At 41.2% G+C, this 19111-nt stretch overlaps 1 protein-coding gene across 7 annotated transcripts in view; it reads left to right on the forward strand.

The window, feature by feature from the left end:
* Positions 1-19111, forward strand: part of TEX2 (testis expressed 2) — a 120554-nt gene that overhangs the window by 57886 nt on the left and 43557 nt on the right. The window lies entirely within an intron of this gene.

Genomic DNA, 19111 nt, shown 5'->3' on the forward strand with positions numbered 1-19111 from the left:
AATTTCAGTTTTCAACCAGCCCTAGTTCTGGATCCTGAAGTTGAGCAGGCTTGCAGTGCAAACAGATTTGTCGTTGGCCCTTGTAGCCAAACAGTCTTTCGTTTGTTGTCAGTGGGAGGATAGATATAATCTGGACTCTCAAGAAGTCTTGACTTTAATCACTTTCATTTTTCAAAGCTATGGGGAATGTCACAGTGAAAAGCAAATTTTGTCATGGTCTGTGGTTCTGTGTAATCTGTGGATTATGTCTGTTGGATAGATGTACTGAAGAGTATGATTTAAGGAAAACAGACATTCCCACTTCTTACATTTTATACTGACCTCTTTTGTAAAATGGTTTGAGATCTGTTGATGAAAAGTGCTATGTGAGCTAGGTATTACTGTATCCCTCACTTCCATGAAAGGAGGATGCACACATAAAGTATCAAGGAAAAATCTTGATTTTTATTTTTCATAGCATGCTAAATGCCTGTCCAAAAAAATTGGAGGTTTTTCTTCTTCATTCAGTAACCACTTTAAAATTAATATTGATATATAAAGACACTGTACTGCCTTGCTAAAACCAGGGATCTAATTTTAAAAAGAAAAACCAGCTTTTAACCAGCTCTGCTGAAGCAGAGGTAGCAAAATGGAAAAACCACTAGCCTAGTCAGAGATGTGGGATGGACGCTTCAGAAAGCTTTTTTTATTCAATTTTCCATGTAAAGTTACATTTTGAAATTCATTAAATCATATGCTATGTGTTTGCATTAGAATGAGCCCAGAAAGATATTTGGAATTTCATGTAAGCTCTTTGAAGAATTTTTATGTATATATTTTGTTTAACTTCCTGGGTTGGTTCCCTGTCTCTGCATGTAATACAGTGTCAGCTTTCACTAGCACACACTGGTAGCCTTTGGCTACTCACTCATTACCTTTTTCTTTTCTTTTTTTAAGCATCTTGGAAGCTTTAGGATTCCCTTTGATCCTGTCTTAGCCTTGGGAAGATTAAACCATTCTAGTCTTGATGGAGCCAGATGGGGGTGTTCCCCAGTTGATAGCTCTCCTGCACCAGTTACTCCAGGAACCTTCTTTGCCATCATTTCATTTCTTGTGGGTTTCATCCTTTGCAGGGTTTTTTATTTAATTCTTGGCATTCAGGCAGATTACCTGAGGGCCATATGATAGTGGTACAAAATATTACACACAACATCTTAATTTTCTATAGTGGTACTTTAGTTTCTAATCAAAGGATAGTGAATATTTTGGATGGCATTGGGTATATATAGTAGGTGTGCCCAGATTTTGCAAAACTGAGAACTTGCTGAGGGTTTGGCAGTAACTAACATGTATAAAATGGTATGTTACTTACCTCAAGAGAGAACATTGCATACTGGGACCTGTAGTTTCTAAGAGTTCCTAAGCTGAAGGCTGCTGAAAACCACATTGTAGAATTCTGTGGCCTACATTTTTGATCTCTCCAGATTAAATGCATCAAATAATGGGGGAAGTGACTAGCATGGTTGTAGCACTTCTGATTTGTTGCCATTTGATTGTAAATGGATGCTAATTTTAGCAAGCTAACATGGAAGCTCTCGACCTTTCTGGTTAAGTAACTAATAAAACAGCATGACATCCACTTGTGTAGCTGATTATATTTGAATGATTTTAGTTTTGATCAGCTCAAGCAAGAGTCACCCACTGAAAATCCATTAACTGCTGAAGCTACTAAACTGTGGTCTTTAAAACAGGTGAGATTAACAGGAATTACCAGTTTTCACTTCAGTCCTAAAAAGAATTCTTACTACCTCTCACAGAAACTCCTCTTTCTAACATTAACCTTCATTCAAAAGCTTCATATGAATAATGGGGAGAGGGTGTTCAGATGTTTGGAAGGCTGTGGGAAGGCTGGATAGCTTCAACCCATGTTTGTTAAACTTTCACAAAGATAGTCTGAGATGCACTGAACCTCTGATTTATAAAAGCATTGCTGGTGTGTTTTTGAGGGTTCATTGATGTCATTTAGCACAGCTGTAGTTCTAAAGGGGATCTGAAGGAGAAGAGAGAAAAGGTACTAGTCAAACTCAAAATGGAAGGCTATTCCAAGAGTAATGATGGACTTGAAAGAAGGTGGGAAGTCAAGTAGAAAAAGAAAATAAGCACAGTAACAGTAGTTGGGAGGAAAAATAGGAAATGAGAGAGGGCAAACATGGGCACGGCTGACGTTTGTGCAGAGCTTGGTGAGAGGCAAGGAGCTTGAATTTGATGTGGTAGAATAGACTAAATATATACAGTTTATTTTGATGATACACATTTAGTCATGAAATTCTCAAGCATTGAATACATGAGTTTAATCTGTTTTGAAATGGCAGTGTTCTTAGCAGGGCCTGAGTTGGCTTCTGTTAAAATAATTTTCCAGTGCTGCGTATGATTTAACTTTAAGAGGGTTCTGTTGGTGCGTAGGGGGCACTTTGCATTAGCTTGTTAGCAGTCATACAATGTGCTGTATTGTTAAGTTTCAATGTGCTTATGTGATAGAGTTTCAGTTTTAGGCTGCTGCTGCTGTTCCTAAGCAAAAAGTTCTGTGTACATATTGTTCAAATACTCTCATATGAAGCAGTGACAGGGAAGAGGGATCAACATTAGAGGTGGATTAAACTGGGTGTACTTTGGTCCTCTCAAATCAAAGGTACATTGTATCTGTGTCCTATTTACCTCTGAGAATAAAGTTCATGGTGCAGATGAGGGCTCAGTCCAATAAGGCATTTTAACTAGCACAGACAATGTATTCTGAGTACGGATTGGGGGGGGAACTGTCCTGAATTTTGAATCATTTTAGAATCTAAAATAATAAAGTCTTTGGCCAAATGTTGTATAACTTGATGGGAGATATTAGGGTTCCCCTTTGTCACATGGGAAGATGTCCTTATACCTTAAATAGTTTACTGCAAATGTGAAATTGGGAAATAGGAATTTGAGGATTTTTCCATATGAGCTTTTCAGGGCTGGATCCATCTTGAATACTTCTGGGCTTTGGTGGGCAGGTACACTACTCTCATTTGATCTGGCTAACTTCCAAAAGATCTCACAAAACTAAGTGATTGGGCAACAAAATGGCAAATGAAATTTAATGTGGATAAATGTAAAGTAATGCACATTGGAAATAATAACCCCAACTATACATACAATATGATGGGGGGGCTAATTTAGCTACAACTAATCAGGAGAAAGATCTTGGAGTCTCTGAAGACATGTGCAGCGGCAGTCAAAAAAGCAAACGGGATGTTAGGAATCATTAAAAAAGGGATAGTCTCCATCATATTCTCTATCTTATTGCCTTTTATAAATCCATGGTACGCCCACATCTTGAATACTGTGTACAGATGTGGTCCCTTCCTCTCAAAAAAGATATACTGGCATTAGAAAAGGGCAACTAAAATGATTAGCGGTTTGGAATGGGTCCCATATGAGGAGAGATTAAAGAGGCTAGGACTTTTCAGCTTGGAAAGGGGGGACATGATAGAGGTATATAAAATCATGAGTGGTGTAGATAACATAAATAAGGAAAAGTTATTTACTTGTTCCCATAATATAAGAACTAGGGGCCACCAAATGAAATTAATGGGTAGCAGGTTTAAAACAAATAAAAGGAAGTTCTTAACTCAGCGCACAGTCAACCTGTGGAACTCCTTGCCTGAGGAGGTTGTGAAGGCTAAGACTATAACAGGGTTTAAAAGAGAACTGGATAAATTCATGGAGGTTAAGTCCATTAATGGCTATTAGCCAGGATGGGTAAGGAATGGTGTCCCTAGCCTCTGTTTGTCATAGGGTGGAGATGGATGGCAGGAGCGAGATCACTAGATCATTACCTGTTAGGTTCACTCCCTCTGGGGCACCTGGCATTGGCCACTGTCGGCAGACAGGATACTGGGCTAGATGGACCTTTCGTCTGACTCAGTATGGTCATTCTTATGTTCTTATGTACATTTCTCTCTTTGCTGTTCCCTCTTGCACTAGAAGCCATCCTCCTTGCCACCTTGATGACCTACCATCCTACTAATTCTTTATCTTGTCAGTTACTGCTTTCTGAATGACCACTTCATCTGCAAAGCTGCAAGAGCTAGTGAGTAGAAGGTTGGATTACAGTTGATGCTAAACATCCTGAGGTGCATCTATGCCACCTGTTTCTTATCCTGTATTTTGGATTTAGGTAGTACATTTATATGACACGAGGGATATAGGTAAGAGGCTTACCAGACCCATCCAATTCAGCATGATTCATGTATCGCGTATCTGTGGTGAATATTGCTGAATGCTCAGTCTGTTTCAGTGTATTTGCTCTTGATGTTTAAGTTTTGTGTTAATTTGGAAAAACTGTTCTCAACTTCAAATAAACGTTTGGTTTGGGGTCCATGCCTTGGATTAACATGAGCAAAACTACACTAGGATAGGTTTCAGAGGATGAAGTGAGCTGTAGCTCACGAAAGCTCATGCTCAAATAAATTGGTTAGTCTCTAAGGTGCCACAAGTACTCCTTTTCTTTTTACACTAGGATAGTACTTCAGCTTTATTTATATTATGGTATTAACAAAAGTCTATAATAAGGGTCAGGAACTCAATGTGCTAGGTATTCTACAAATAGAGATAGATGTGTCCCCTGCCCCAAACAGCTTAATTTAAGAGCAGACTAGAGAGGGAAGGGCAAAAAACAGGAGTGAAGTGTGAAAGGAGACACAAAGGTAATATTCAGATCGCATGTTTACATAGGTCAAGAATGAGCACAGCTTGATTGTCATTTGGGAAGAAAAAAAAATCTTCGTGGACTTATAATTTTTTTTCCCTTTTGTTACCTACCTATTTTATATAGCTTAAAAGAATACTCAACTGATTCTTTTAAACCTCGTATTTCCAGTAAGGTGGGGTATGTTTTTTGTTTGGGAAGGTTCACATCTGTATTCAGAATGTATTGCTTGAGCAATCTTTAGTCAACCTTAAAAATGATAATCACCTTTACCTGTACTCAATGGGCTATGTGTCAGAGACACCATCTGTTATTAAAGATGTCTTAACTTTGCCAGCATGTCTTATTACATCTATCTTAAAATATGCTCCGTATTAATAATCTAGCCAATGAACAGTTCTGACGGCTTTATATTTCAAGCAATGATACAGGTTTTTTTTAGATGCCTAAGTGGAGAAGGCCAGGTTGGTTAGACCCAGCATTTGACCTGCCTTACTATCTCCTTTAAAAAAAAACCAACAACGCAACAACCCCAAAACTATTCTTCTGTCAATAAAATAATCAACAAAATGTAGTTGTTTATGTTGGACTTGCAAAGTGATTTTCCAGGAATGTTTGATGCTCTAGAGCCAACCAGGGAGCGCACGTTTTTTTTAAAAAAAATTGTTTGCAGAGCTGGACTGGCAACATTAATGGTATTGCTGATGATGGTATTGCCCAAGTAAGGTAGCAATTGTTACAAAAGAGTCATATTGAAAACCTAAATGAGGATGGGAATCCATGTTTCCAAATGGAAAAGAAGAGCCTTCCCAGGAAAATGACTTTTTTTTTCAGCTGTTCCAGTTGGTTTAAAAAAAGTACTTTGTGTATCTATATATACCTGTACACACACTGTTTTAGATTTCCATTGTTTATAAACAGGACTTCTCAAATGTTTCTTTGAGAAAGTACAACTGCTGAGAGGTGGGTGAATACCACACACACATTTTGGCAAATATTCACTTCAACGCGCTATCTCAGAGTCTTTGGCTCTTCATGCCTCTGTGTTCACATTCACAAATATTCTAGAAAAATTTTTATTTGCATGAATAATTGCAAAAAAATAATTTTAAACTCAGTTTACTGAAAGTGAACTTTGAATTCCATAATTCAGCAGCAGCACTGCAAATTTTGAATTCTGAAACTTGAACTTTATACTGAAATTGATGATGAAATTCATGCCATATTGGTTAGCTATATGCTGTAAGTCATCCAGTCAGGGAATGGAACAAATACGTTATGTATAAACATAATGCCAATTTTAAATATTGATCATGAAGTATTTCAGTAATCTGAAAACCAAGAGTTGTTTACTGTAAGTCTGCAAATTGCAAATGAGTTTGACTCTTTGCAGACAGTTGATTGGGGGGGGGGGGAAGTACACTTTGCTGAATAATGTATTACAAATTATACATCCAGGGTTAGCCTTATTTGAAGCCCTCCACTCCCTAGGTTTTCAACCAGAACACCCGGTCTAAAAGGGACCCTGGCGGCTCAGATCAGCACTGCCGACCAGGCCATTAAAAATCCAATCGGGGGTGCTGCAGCGCTAAGGCAGGTTACTCCCTACCTGTCCTGGCTGGCACTGTGCTGTGCCCCAGAAGCGGTCAGCAGGTCCGGCTCTAGGTGGGGGGAAAGAGCCCAGGCCTCTGTGTACTGCCCTGAGCACCGGCTCCTCACGCTTATTGGCTGGGAACTGGCCAATGGGGGCTGGGGGCCAGGGGTGGCGATGCCCGCAGGCGAGAGCAGCGTGTGGAGCCTCCTGGCCCCCCTGCCTAGTACCTGCCAGGATAGGCAGCCTGCCTTAGCCTCCCTGCTGCGCCACTGATCGGGAGCTGCCCGAGATAATCCCACCCCAGAGCCATCACCTCCTCCTGCACCCCAACCTCCTGTCTTATCCCTAGCCCCCTCCCGCATTCTGTATCCCTTGGCTCCACCCACCAGCCTGGAGCTCCCTCCTGCACCCCAGTTTGCTCATTCCCAGCCCCACACCATAGCCTGCACCCCCAGCCGGAGCCCTCACCGCCTCCCGCACCCCAGCTCCCTGCCCCAGTCTGGAGCTCCCTCCCACACCCTGAACCCCCAGTTAGAGCCCTCACCCCCTCCCATACCCCAACCCTCTGCCCTAGCCCAGTGAAAGTGAGTGAGGGTTGGGGAAAGGGAGCCACCAAGGGAGGGGGAATGTAGTGAGCGAGGGGCAGGGCTAGGGTGTTCAGTTTTGTGTGACTAGAAAGTTGGCAACCCTACCACTCCCCCACCACACACACAGGAACATTTTTTCTTTCCATCTGTACCTGGTTCAGTCAAAAAACCAACTTGATAAAGTAAAAATACATACAAAAATCCAGGTCCAAAGGTTTATGGTCTTAACATGTTTATCTTCTGAGGGTTCTAGAGAACCCTGGTTTCTGGCCTGGCCACCTCCCACTGAATCAAATTCCTGGCTGTTTTCACCTTCTGCAATTGCCTCCCCCATTAACTCATCCTGACCCCAAACAGTGCTCAGATGTTTGGGTGCAGCACTCAAGTCAGGCAGCGCTGAGGAGAGATGCTAGTACTGAATCACATTCCTGCCAATAGCAAAAGGATAAAAGGGAATAAATCTTCTGTCTCTCATTGTAGAATCTCTGCTGCTACTTCCCACTATACCACATTCAGGTGGGTTACAGAGAAATTATCCCACACAGGTTCAAGGCAGCTGTTGACTGCCATGTAAAACAGTTGTCAGTCGTAGAGGTAGATCAAAATTTGAAATGCTCTTCTGTATGTTATGTTTTCCTTCCTTTTCTCTTAACTTAAAATGACTAGTCTTTGGCTACATGAATACTTAATGTTTGGATTTGGTGAATTAAAAGCAAAAAGAAAAGGAGTACTTGTGGCACCTTAGAGACTAACCAATTTATTTGAGCATGAGCTTTCGTGAGCTATAGGATTAATCTGGGAGTAATTGTCAGTCATGGAGCACAGCTTTGATTTTGACATGTAAATTTTGTCCCTTGAGATGTTGTAAAACTCACCCATAAAAGCAGTTGGAAATTTCAAAATTCCTCCATTTGAAAGCTATTGCTGAAGGGTCTTGGTAAGTATACTGTGTGTATATATGTATACCAGTTGATCAGTTATCTCCTACAGAGTCATTAGGTTTGAAATCTCTGTCATAAACATAGAATTCCCTAGTTTTCACATCCTTTTAAATAAGTATGCAGTAAGTTCAGAAAAACTATTCCTGAAGTAGTGGGGGGGGGGGAGAGGGAGAGGGATAGCTTGGTGGTTTGAGCATTGGCCTGCTAAACCCAGGGTTGTGAGTTCAATCCTTGAGGGGCCATTTAGGGATCTGGGTCAAAAATTGGGGATTAGTCCTGTCCTGCTTTGAGCAGGGGGTTGGACTAGATGACCTCCTGAGGTCCCTTCCAACCCTGATATTCTATGATTGTAAGTAGATGGTCATCTTTACAATTGAAGATTTTTGGTCTGGCTGAGTCAAAAGAAAGGGTGGCTTCGGGGGTACGACACAATACCAGGCATCAGCAGATCTGGGTTCTTTTCTTGGCGCTGGAGACTCCCCTTGTGTTCTTGAGCAAATCTTTTACCCTTTTTGTCTCAGTTTCCTAATCTATAAAAATTACAGTGCTTACCAAGTGGGTTGCAATGCTATATTTAGTGTTTGTAAAGCATGCTGAAAGCGCATATGGAAGATGCTATCCAAATGCAACATATATTAGTTGGCCTTCAGCTGTTATCCAGTAAGTATCTGGATAGCAAAAGGAAGTTGAGGTTTAGTTCTAAAAGCAGAAAAGTATGGTGTCTTTTGAACGAGAGGACAGCAAAGAGGTTAGATGTCAGTTTCTATCTACTATAATACAGGTAATATGAATAAAAAAGCCCAAAGCCCCTAATCAGAATAGAAAGGCTCTTTTGCACTAGGCACTGTACAAAAATATATTGTAGTAAAAGGCAGTCCCGACCCCAAAGAATTTACAATCTAATTTATTAGGAAACTGATAGCTTTGGGTGTAGCAAACTTTGGTTTATTGAAGAAAGAATGTATTTTCTGATGGCATTTCATCTATGAAGTAGACTCAGCTTGCAGCACAGAACTGTGCAGAATATGTCCACTGGCTCAGAGTTCCATTTCCTCTTAGGCCTAGGATTTAGCAAAGTAGGCCATGTTCCTTCTGAAGTCAGTTCTTTCAAGTATTTGATCCCCCAAAGCCTTGCATTAATATTGAATTGGCTGATCTTATGCCTTGAAACACTAGGCTGAGACTCACAGAATGGACCAAATAAGGAGCTAGTGTAACTCATTTCAAGTTAGTGGAGTTACACCAGGGTTGAATTTGGCTAATGTTTCTGGAATTCACTTGGCCACAGTCCATTCACTTGGCCACAGTAACTGATGAAGTTTGATTGCCAGAAGCTAATGGTTCAGTTATGTTGTTGGAGCATAGATAAACGTAGTAAGCCTTTTCTAATTTTTCTTCTTCTTTTTCTTTCTGTTTATGGATGCTAAGCTTTATTCTGTCATGTTTATGTTTTACCTCCGTTAAAGTTCCCTCCCCACTTTGAACTCTGGGGTACAGATGTGGAGACCCGTATGAAAAACCCTGTAAGCTTATTTTTACCAGCTTAGGTTAAAAACTTTCCCAAGGCACAAATCCTTCCCTGTCCTTGGATAAGTACTGCTGCCACCACCGAATGAGTTAGACAAAGATTTAGGAAAAGGACCACTTGGAGTTCCTGTTACCCCAAAATATTTCCCCAAGCCCTTTCACCCCCTTTCTTGGGGAGGCTTGAGAATAATTTACCAACCAGATAGGTAAACAAGGTGAGCACAGACCAGACCCTTGGGTTTTTAGGGCACTAAAAACCCATTAGAGTTTTAAAAAAACAGAACTTTAGTACAAAGAAAAAAAAGTAAAAGAAACACCTCTGTAAAATTAGGATGGAAGGTAATTTTACAGGGTAATAAGATTTAAAACATAGAGGATTTCCCTCTAGGAAAAACTTTAAAGTTACAAAAAACAGGGATAAACCTTCCTTTTAGCACAGGGAAAATTTACGAGCTAAAACAAAAGATACTTTGACGCATTTCCTTGCTATTACACCTAAACTTACAAAAATAGTAGGTATTATTTAGTAGGAGCTGGATTACTTGCTTGGTTTTTCTCTTTGTCTCCTGAGAGAACACACAAAGAGCACAAAGGAAAACCTTCCCCCCCCCCCCCCCCCCCCCGATTTGAAAGTATCTTCTTTTACCATTGGTCCTTTTGGTCAGGTGTCAACCAGGTTATTTGAGCTTCTTAACCTTTTACAGGTAAAGGAAAAATTTTAGGCTACCCTTAGCTGTATGTTTATGACACTCCCCCCAAATCATACCACTGGACAGCCTGCTTCACAGGTAAAAAATAAGCTTAGAGGGTCTTTCATGCAGGTCCCCACATCTGTACCCCAGAGTTCAAAGTGGAGAGGTTCACCTCTTCCACACCACTGTCACTTTTTCCTTTTGTAGTAGACACCTTTAGGCCACTCAGTGTCATCTCCTCCCAGGGCTGTAAACTGACAAACCTTTAATTCTCTGGAATAAAAGGGCTTTAGAGAATTAACATGGTACACTTTAGGCTTTAGGTTTGAGGTGGGGGATGCTATGAGATAGTTAACAGCTCCCAGGCACTCTTGGACCGTGAATGGCCATTCCCATGACGCTTCCATGTCATGGGACTGGAGTGCCTTCAAGACCGTGACCTGGTCCCTACTTTGAAGGAATGCTCTCTGGCATGTTTGTTATACCAGGGTTTTTGTTCTTTTTGAGCATCTTTTAGGTTTTCTTTAGCAAGAGCTAAAGAGGTTCGGAGAGTGTTTTGTAGGTTGTTTACAAAGTCCAGAATGTTAGTTTCTGGAGAAGGCGTAAACCCCTCCCATTGCTGTTTCACCAACTGCAATGGCCCTTTAACCTCACGGCCATATACAAGTTCAAATGGTGAAAACCCTAAACTGGGATGTGGTATGCTTTGTAGGCAAAGAGCAACTGCTGCAACACTAGTTCCCAATTATTGGAGTGCTTATTTACGAATTTACATATCATGGCCCCCAAAGTTTTGTTAAACTTCTCCACCAGGCCATTTGTTTGGTGGTGGTGAGGGTTGGAAAGCAAGTGTTTCACCCCAGGAGCTTTCCACAGGCTTTTTATGGTCCCTGCCAAGAAATTAGTTCCCGAATCTGTAAGGATGTCGGAGGGCCAACCTACCCTGACAAAAATGTCTGTTAATGCCTGGCACACACTTTTAGCCCTGGTGTTGCTTAGAGCTACTGCTTGCGGACATCGGGTGGCAAAATCTATGAAAGTCAATATGTACTGCTTTCCTCTGGGTGTCTTTTTTTTTTTTTGGAAAAGGACCCAGAATATCCACAGCTACTTGCTGAAAGAGGACCTTAATGATGTGGAGTGGCTGGAGAGGGGCTTTGACCTGGTCTTGGGGTTTTTCCACTCTCTGGCACACCTCACAAGACTGGACATAAGTAAAAACGTCCTTGCCCATTCCCTCCCAGTGGAATGACTTCCCCAAACGGTCTTTGGTCCTGTTAACCCCAGCATGGTCACCACGATGATCGTGGGCTAAACTTAAGAGCTTTAGCCAGTACTTAGTTGGAACTACCAACTGTCTCTGAGGATGCCAGTCCTCCTGGTGCCCACCAGAAAGAAGGGGTATTTTTGCATAAAAGTCCTTTTTTTTTAAACAACAAACTGGGATTGATTAGAAGAGCTGAGCGGCGGTGGGTTGCTCTGTGCCGCCGTCCAAGCTCCCTGGAGGCTTTTATCTTCTTCCTGCTCGGCCTGGAACTGTTCCCTTGATGCTGGAGACATCATTTCCTCACTGGATGGTGGACTTGGGCTTGGTCCCTCGGGAAGCGATGCAGGGGATGGGGCTGTTTCTGTGGACCATGACCCGCTCTCCGCGGGTGCACTAGATTGTGGTTCAGGCTCCGGCTGAGCCTCTTGCGCCGGTTTAGCTGCTGCTGCCAGGGCAGGCTTGGTGGTGCCCTCTGGTGTTGGGGTTGTAGACAGGGTTGCAAGCGCTGGACTCAGTGCTGGCAATGGTTCTGGTGCTGGTTGATCTGCCAGTTCCAGTTTTGGGCCTGGCTCTGGCTGGGTCTCTGCGACTGGATCCACTACTGCTGTCGCAGATGTTGGCATGGGGTCCAGTTCCACAATCTCAGTCTGGGTCTCTGGTTACCCAGACGCGGCCCTGGTGTAAGGCTCAGGAACAGGGATAGGTGTGAAGGCTTGCTTAGCATGGCTGCGGGTGACCATTCCCACCCTCTTGGCTAGATTCACAGGGTGGGCCAAGTCTTCCCCCAGCAGCATGGGAATGGGATAATCATCATAGACAGCAAAAATCCACATTCGTGACCAGCCCTTGTACTGGACAGGCAACTTGGCTGTAGGCAAATCAAAAGAGTTTGACTTGAAAGGTTGAATCGTCACTTGGGCCTCTGGGTTGATGAATTTGGGGTCCACTAAGGATCGATGGATAGCTGACACTTGTGCTCCAGTGTTCCTCCATGTGATAACCTTTTTTCCACCCACTCACAGTTTTCCTTTGTTTTGAGGGTATCTGGGAGGCATCTGGGCCTGAGGACCTTCTCTGGTGCAATGAACTGTAATCTGTTGGGGTTCTTGGGGCAGTTGGCCTTTACATGCCCCAGGTCGTTACATTTAAAACATCGCCTAGCTGACTGGTCACTGGGGCAAGGTGGGTTGCTGGAGAATGGTGTAGTGGGACAATAAAGTGTTTGGGTTTTTTGGGGGGGGGGCGGTGTAGTTGGAGCCTTGGGCTGCCTCCGGTGGTAGGGTGTCGTTTCAGGGTGTTCCTTCTGGTATCCGCCAAAACTGCGACCAGGGTTGTTCCTCTCTTCTGCCTCCACCCGTTTGGTTCCTATTTGCCCCGCCTCTCTGATGGTCTGGGACTGCTCGTATTGATCAGCATAAGAAGCAAGACTTTCTGCTGAGTTCATTTTTTTTTTTATCCCATAAACACTGTTTTTATATCATTATTGGTTATAGTCAGGAACTGCTCCTGTATAACCAAATCACACATTCCTTCAAAGTAGTTACACCCCTTCCTTTGACCCATTTATCTAACAGATCCTTCATCTGGTTTACATAAGCCACATTACTTAGTCCAGGTCCTCTCTTAAGGGCTCTACATTTTACTCTATATGTTTTAGGTGTAATTTGAAACTGTTTCAAAACCAAATTCTTAAATTTACCATAGTCAGAAGCATCCTCAATAGGCATCTTGTTGAATATGTCCAGAGCTCTGCCAGTCAATTTTGCTACCAATGTGGTCATCTTGTGATTGTCAGGAATTGCATGGAGTGTGCACAGTCTCTCAAAGGTGATGAAATATTTAGCAGTATCACTGGATTAATCATACTGTGGACATAGTCGCTCCCATTTGTGGACTTTTGGGGAAGGATTGTTAGGGTTATCCGGTAGACCCATCTTAGCCCTTTCCAGATTTAAGCGCTTCAGCTCTAACTTTGTCTCAAAGTGTTTTGCCTCCATTTCCATCTCGAAGCGTTTTGCCTCTGCCTCTGCTTCCAAGCGCTTTAAGGTCATTTGCCTTTCATGTTCTTTCTGTCTTTTTTTAGCTTCAAATCTGGCTAATTTTAGGGTTTTTTTGGATATTACTTTTTGTCATCCTAGCCTTGCGCTTAGCCTAGCCTAACCTGAGAGCTAGAAAGAAAAGGGGGAAAAAAAAAACAACCCAGCTTGTGAATTCCCTTGCTGTAACTTAATTCCTCTGCCTTCAGGCAAAGAAAAAAACAAAAACAAACAAACTCCAGCTGCTCTCAGCTTTAAAAAAAACCAACAACCTCGCTGCTTTCCACGCAGCCAGAAGAAGAAAAAAAAATCCTTTTAATATCCTGAGGTTTGTGCTTCTGGTTCAAAATGATCCCATCTTTACCACCATGTCAAGGTTCCCTCTCCACTCTGAACTCTGGGGTACAGATGTGGGGACCTGCATGAAAGACCCCCTAAACTTATTTTTACCAGCTTAGGTTAAAATCCTTCCCTGTCCTTGGATGAGTACTGCTGCCACCACCAAGTGAGTTAGACAAAGATTTAGAAAGAGGACCTCTTGGAGTTCCTGTTTCCCCCGAAATATTCCCTCAAGGCCCTTCACCCCCTTTCCTGGGGAGGCTTGAGAATAATCTACCAACCAGATAGGTAAACAAGGTGAGCACAGACCAGACCCTTGGGTTTTTAGGGCACTAAAAACCACTTAGAGTCTTAAAAAACAGAACTTTCTTTTACTTTTTTTTCTTTATAATAAACACCTCTGTAAAATTAGGATGGAAGGTAATTTTACAGTGTAATAAGATTTAAAACATAGAGGATTCCCCTCTAGGCCAAACTTTAAAGTTACAAAAAACAGGGATAAACCTTCCTTTTAGCACAGGGAAAATTCACAAGCTAAAACAAAAGATATTCTAACGCATTTCCTTGCTATTACTTCCTATTTTTGTAAGTTTAGATGTATCATTTAGTAGGAGCTGGATTACTTGCTTGGTCTCTCTCTCTGTCTCCTGAGAGAACGCACAAACAAAGAGCATAAAGCAAACCTCCCCCTCCCCCCGATTTGAAAGTATCTTCTTTTCCCATTGGTCCTTTTGGTCAGGTGTCAACCAGGTTATTTGAGCTTCTTAACCTTTTACAGGTAAAGGAAAAATTTTAGGCTACCTTTTAGTTGTATGTTTATAACAACATCGTTCACAGATCATTTCATATATTTAATTTGTGCCAGTTCCCCACCCTGTGTGTAGGTTTATAAATTTTTACATCCTTATGCAATGAAGATACGACTTTAAGTCTGGAGATGTAAGCTTTTTTAAAATGGGGGAGAGGAGCACTTTCAGGGACAGATGGCCTTCTGAGCATTTTTAGAAAAAAAGTATTAGAGGGAGATATGTATTCCATTCCTGATAATGCCATTGACTTTTTTTGTGACCTTGGGCAAGTCTTTTTAACCTCCCTGTGCCTCTGTGTCCTCTATTGCTAACTGAATAAGGAGTACTTGTGGCACCTTAAAGACTAATAAATTTATTTGAGCATAAGCTTTCGTAGGCTAAAACCCACTTCATCGGATGCATGCAGTGGAAAATACAACACTAACTGGCCACCTTTTGTAAAGTGGCTTGATATCCTTTTCTTTATCTTCCCCATTTTATCAAGCAATGTATTCTTTAAATGAATTAATTACGAAAGACTGGAAACAACCTACTAAAGAGGGATTGTTCTGATGAAGACTGCATATCTATCAGATTTTGCAGGCATTTCTGGACCTCATTACTGGGGTATAAAATGAGATCAATTTAGTGCTAATGTCTCCTTATCAATCTCTGTGAAAGTGGTACCAAGTGACTCTTGGAGGAAGTGATGTTTTGAATTCTGGCTCATGTGAAACTGGCTGGCGAGCATTTTCATTTATGTGCTTGATGGTATCTTTGTGCAGAAAACCTGGTATTTTTGAACACTTTGGTTTGTCAGTCATAAACAGAGTCTGCCTCTTGGAACAGTGTTTTCATGTTAAACTATAACATGCCTAAGATTTCAACTGTATTAAACTGTTATACTGAAATTATCTAATATGTCTGATTGCTTAAGTGTGGTACTAAAGAGCCTGATTCTGCAGTTCTTACAGGAGTAATCCCAATGGTTTCAATGGGACTACAACTCAAGTACGAAGTTGCAGGATTGGGCAAGTGGTAAGGGAATGAAAAAATATATGAAATGTTAGTCCATCTTAACCTAAATGACTTGAATTTCTTGTGAGTGCTCTTTAGAAGTATGCCTTCATAGGAAATTTAGGACAGCTTATGGTACTGGTAAGACAGAGGTCACACAGTTCGTTAAACCAGAAGCTCAACATTTACTGTCTAATGGCCAGGTCCTGTTAGTGTATCTAGCTGTTTTAACAGTATGGCTGCTCTTTCCTAAAAGCAGTTTCACCCAATGTTTAACAAAGCATTTTTCAATTTAGTTATTCTGCTGATAGCCAGACAATTTTTCCTATTCCATCCTCTAAACAAAACTGCTCATCTTTAAAGATGGAGATCATAAGATCACTGTGCATGGCAAACACCTGCAGAGTAGTTTGACTATTCCCATTGTCCTCCCTGAGTTACTAAATTTCTTATTTTAACTGCTTCAGTAGTACCAAAAAACAAACCATACAACCTCCTCAAACAACAATGAAGCCCATTGTTGATGTTCCAATAGCCTGGGATAATGTATCTGTCTCTAATGGATTATGGTGGCGGAATTGCTATATTTAAGCACAGTCCATTAATTTAATTGTTTGGACACATTGCAAAATAGGTTGCAACATGGGTTGAAAATGTGTTCCCATCCCCACTGACTATTTTTCAGAGAGTGGAGGAATTTCAGAGAGTAACTAAATTGCTTTAAAAATATGAGAATTGGAGAAAAGAATCTTGAGGTTTTCACATGTCTTTTGCACTTGTTCTCCACAGGCTTTATTCTAAATTAAACATGCAGACCCCCACCCCCAGCAGATTTATTGATCAGCCAATTAAATTTGAGCTAAAATAGTAGATATTCTGAAAAAACTTCTGCATCAGACATATAGCTTCAGATTAATTAACAAATATTCAAGGATGGTCACTTGACAAAGAATTCTCACTTGACTTCAAGTAATGCAGTTTTTCATATATTCATGGACCTGAATTTATTTGCTGTTAAATACCTTGAAATTTCAATGTAAAAAGAAAACTCTGCTTCCTTACAAGTCAGGAAAACTCAGGACTTGTATACTCAAATATTTTCTTTGGAGGAAGCTGGGGTGTGAATCTTCCCTGTAATAGCCTGTGCACACTAACTGTTTGTGTGGACTCTGCTGATGCACATTAATAGCTCATTAGTGTGGTTTGAGCTACCCTGCTTTGAAACTGGGTTAACATATGGTGTCCACACAGACAGTTAATGTGTGGCAAGCTGGTGCAAGATAGATTGCACCAGCCTGCCGTGAAGTGAAGGTTCATGTAGAGTTGCCCTCAGAGTTTATGTACCGGAAGTATTGTGTTAGACATTATATCTAAAGTGTTGATGATGGCCTGGATATTAGTTAAGTAATAACTAACTTTAATTTCTTAACTCTTTTTTGTAACTTTGTTCTTTATACTAAACTATGAGTGTGCATAGTACCCATTGTCTTGTATTATACGCTGTTTGCCATTCTCTGTCATTTTATGCAGCAACTAGGTATGGATAAGATTTTTCAAAAGTGACAATTTCTGGGTGCCCAGAGCCTCTGTTTGGGTTATTGAATATAGAGAGAGCAAGCAAGCAAATGATCAGGACAGGATTTTTAGAAGTATTTGTTAGACTAGCTGATTACAGAGTTTATCCAATTATTTTAAACCTAAAGCTGGAGCACATGTCAGAAATCAGTAAAGCTGTGTGGGTCTCTTCTAATTTCATTATCCAGCCATTCTAAGAAAAGAGTCAGGAATATATAAACAGAGGAAAACAAGATGCTGGTTTAATTTTGTCTGATTGCTTTCCAACTAGGTCCATTTCTGCAGAACTGCTGCCTAGTAAGCTCTCATGGGGGAAAGAGGTATTCTGGTATTCTATAATTCTGTGATGGATTTGGCCATGGCTAGAGGGAAGACCTGCCACATGTACAGGACTGCACCCTGAATGAAAGGTTTTCTAGTCTGTTATTGCACCTCTTTGTAAGGTGAACTCTATCAAGACTTTACGGCCAAAGGTTCAGTGGAGATGGGAAGAAGTCTTGATTTTTCTTCCCCCCAAAAAACAAAAACAAAACAAAGTGTGATGGTAGTCTGAGGACATTGGTATGGTGTGAGCTGTCTCTGGTGTTGGTGCGATGTTGGTGAGAGCCACTGCCTCAAAAGCATGCCCGTCTGTATGGTTGTAGGAAGTCCAGAGACAGCTCAAAGATCTGCATTACACTAGAGAACTACTTTGGTGTGGAGGGGAACTTTTACATAAGCCACGTGGATACTATGGTTTGCACAGAGTAACACTCTATGATTGTAGGCAAGTCTTGTGATGTCCTTGTGTTTTGATAATTCCAGCTGGAATTTCTGGATGAAATTCAAAACTCAAGTGAAAACTAGTTGCTGTGTCTGCTCTGAAACTTTTTGGCTTAATAACTTCCAGAAAGGAAGTAGGGTGGGCCCATTACAAACAAACCCTGCTGTGTATACTGTAAATCATCCTGGCGTTACAAACTGTCTCCTTGATGCATTTGTATTTCTGTATGTGAAGGCTGGTTATGTCCAGTGTAAACAAAACCCAAATACAAAATGCTCTAAAAGCCAGTTTAGGTGTTGGTGAAATCTAAAAGCAGACTGTATGTGTTTTAAATTGAAATGTCAGATGTGTGACTTAATGTGGTGGCTACTGAACATATAAAATAGCTTAATTTTCCTCGTGTTTTGTTTGTGGGTATTAGTGAAAATGCAAATAGGTGGTGAAATTTAATATATTCTAGGTACCATTAATTGATTGATTAATTAAAGAGTCCTCAGAAAATTATGTAATGTCTGTCCTGAGAAACTGACTGGCACCGGCTCCCAATGAAGTAAATGGGCCTTAGAATATTGTCCTGTTTTTTGTGTAGGAGAATATTTTTAATTGATTATAGTGCTGCAATAATATATATTGACTCTTTGTATAATGGCTTGGGTAATGTATTTTTAATAGGGTATTCAGAGATGTATGTTCATAGACTTTCTTTTCCTCCTCCCTTTCTCTCTCCATCCCTCCCATGCCCTCCTCCAGTATTGTAAGGATTTCTACTGTGCACATTTCAGGCTTGACTGCAAGGTACTGAGTAGCTTCACTTTCCATTGACTTCACTGAGCACTGAGGATGCTCAAAACCTTGCAGGACTTGGCTCTTAATGCACAAATGCCAGAGTCACTATTAAGGTGTCATCTGGCAGGCTAAGACAAGGAAAACATTAACTTCATGTCTCATGAATGTATGCTCTGGGCAATACACTGCTTCTTTCCTCCTCTGACAAGTGCCTCTGGCTAATCTGGTACCCCAGGTTTGGGAATAGTTACTTAAATATGGAGTAATTTTCACCCATAGATCTCACAGCACTTTATAAAGGTGGGTAAGAAACATTTGTCCCTGTTTATACAGATAAGGAAACAAAAAGGTGCAGAGAGGTTAACTGATTTGCCCAAAGTTTCTCTCACAGCCAGTGCAAGAGATAGGAATAGAATCCTGCTTTCCTGATTTCAGTCTGGTGCCCAATCTATTGCCTCATTGCATTCATCCATGTAATA

Source organism: Lepidochelys kempii, chromosome 14, assembly GCF_965140265.1.
Source record: "Lepidochelys kempii isolate rLepKem1 chromosome 14, rLepKem1.hap2, whole genome shotgun sequence".
NCBI classification, from domain to species: Eukaryota; Metazoa; Chordata; order Testudines; family Cheloniidae; genus Lepidochelys; species Lepidochelys kempii.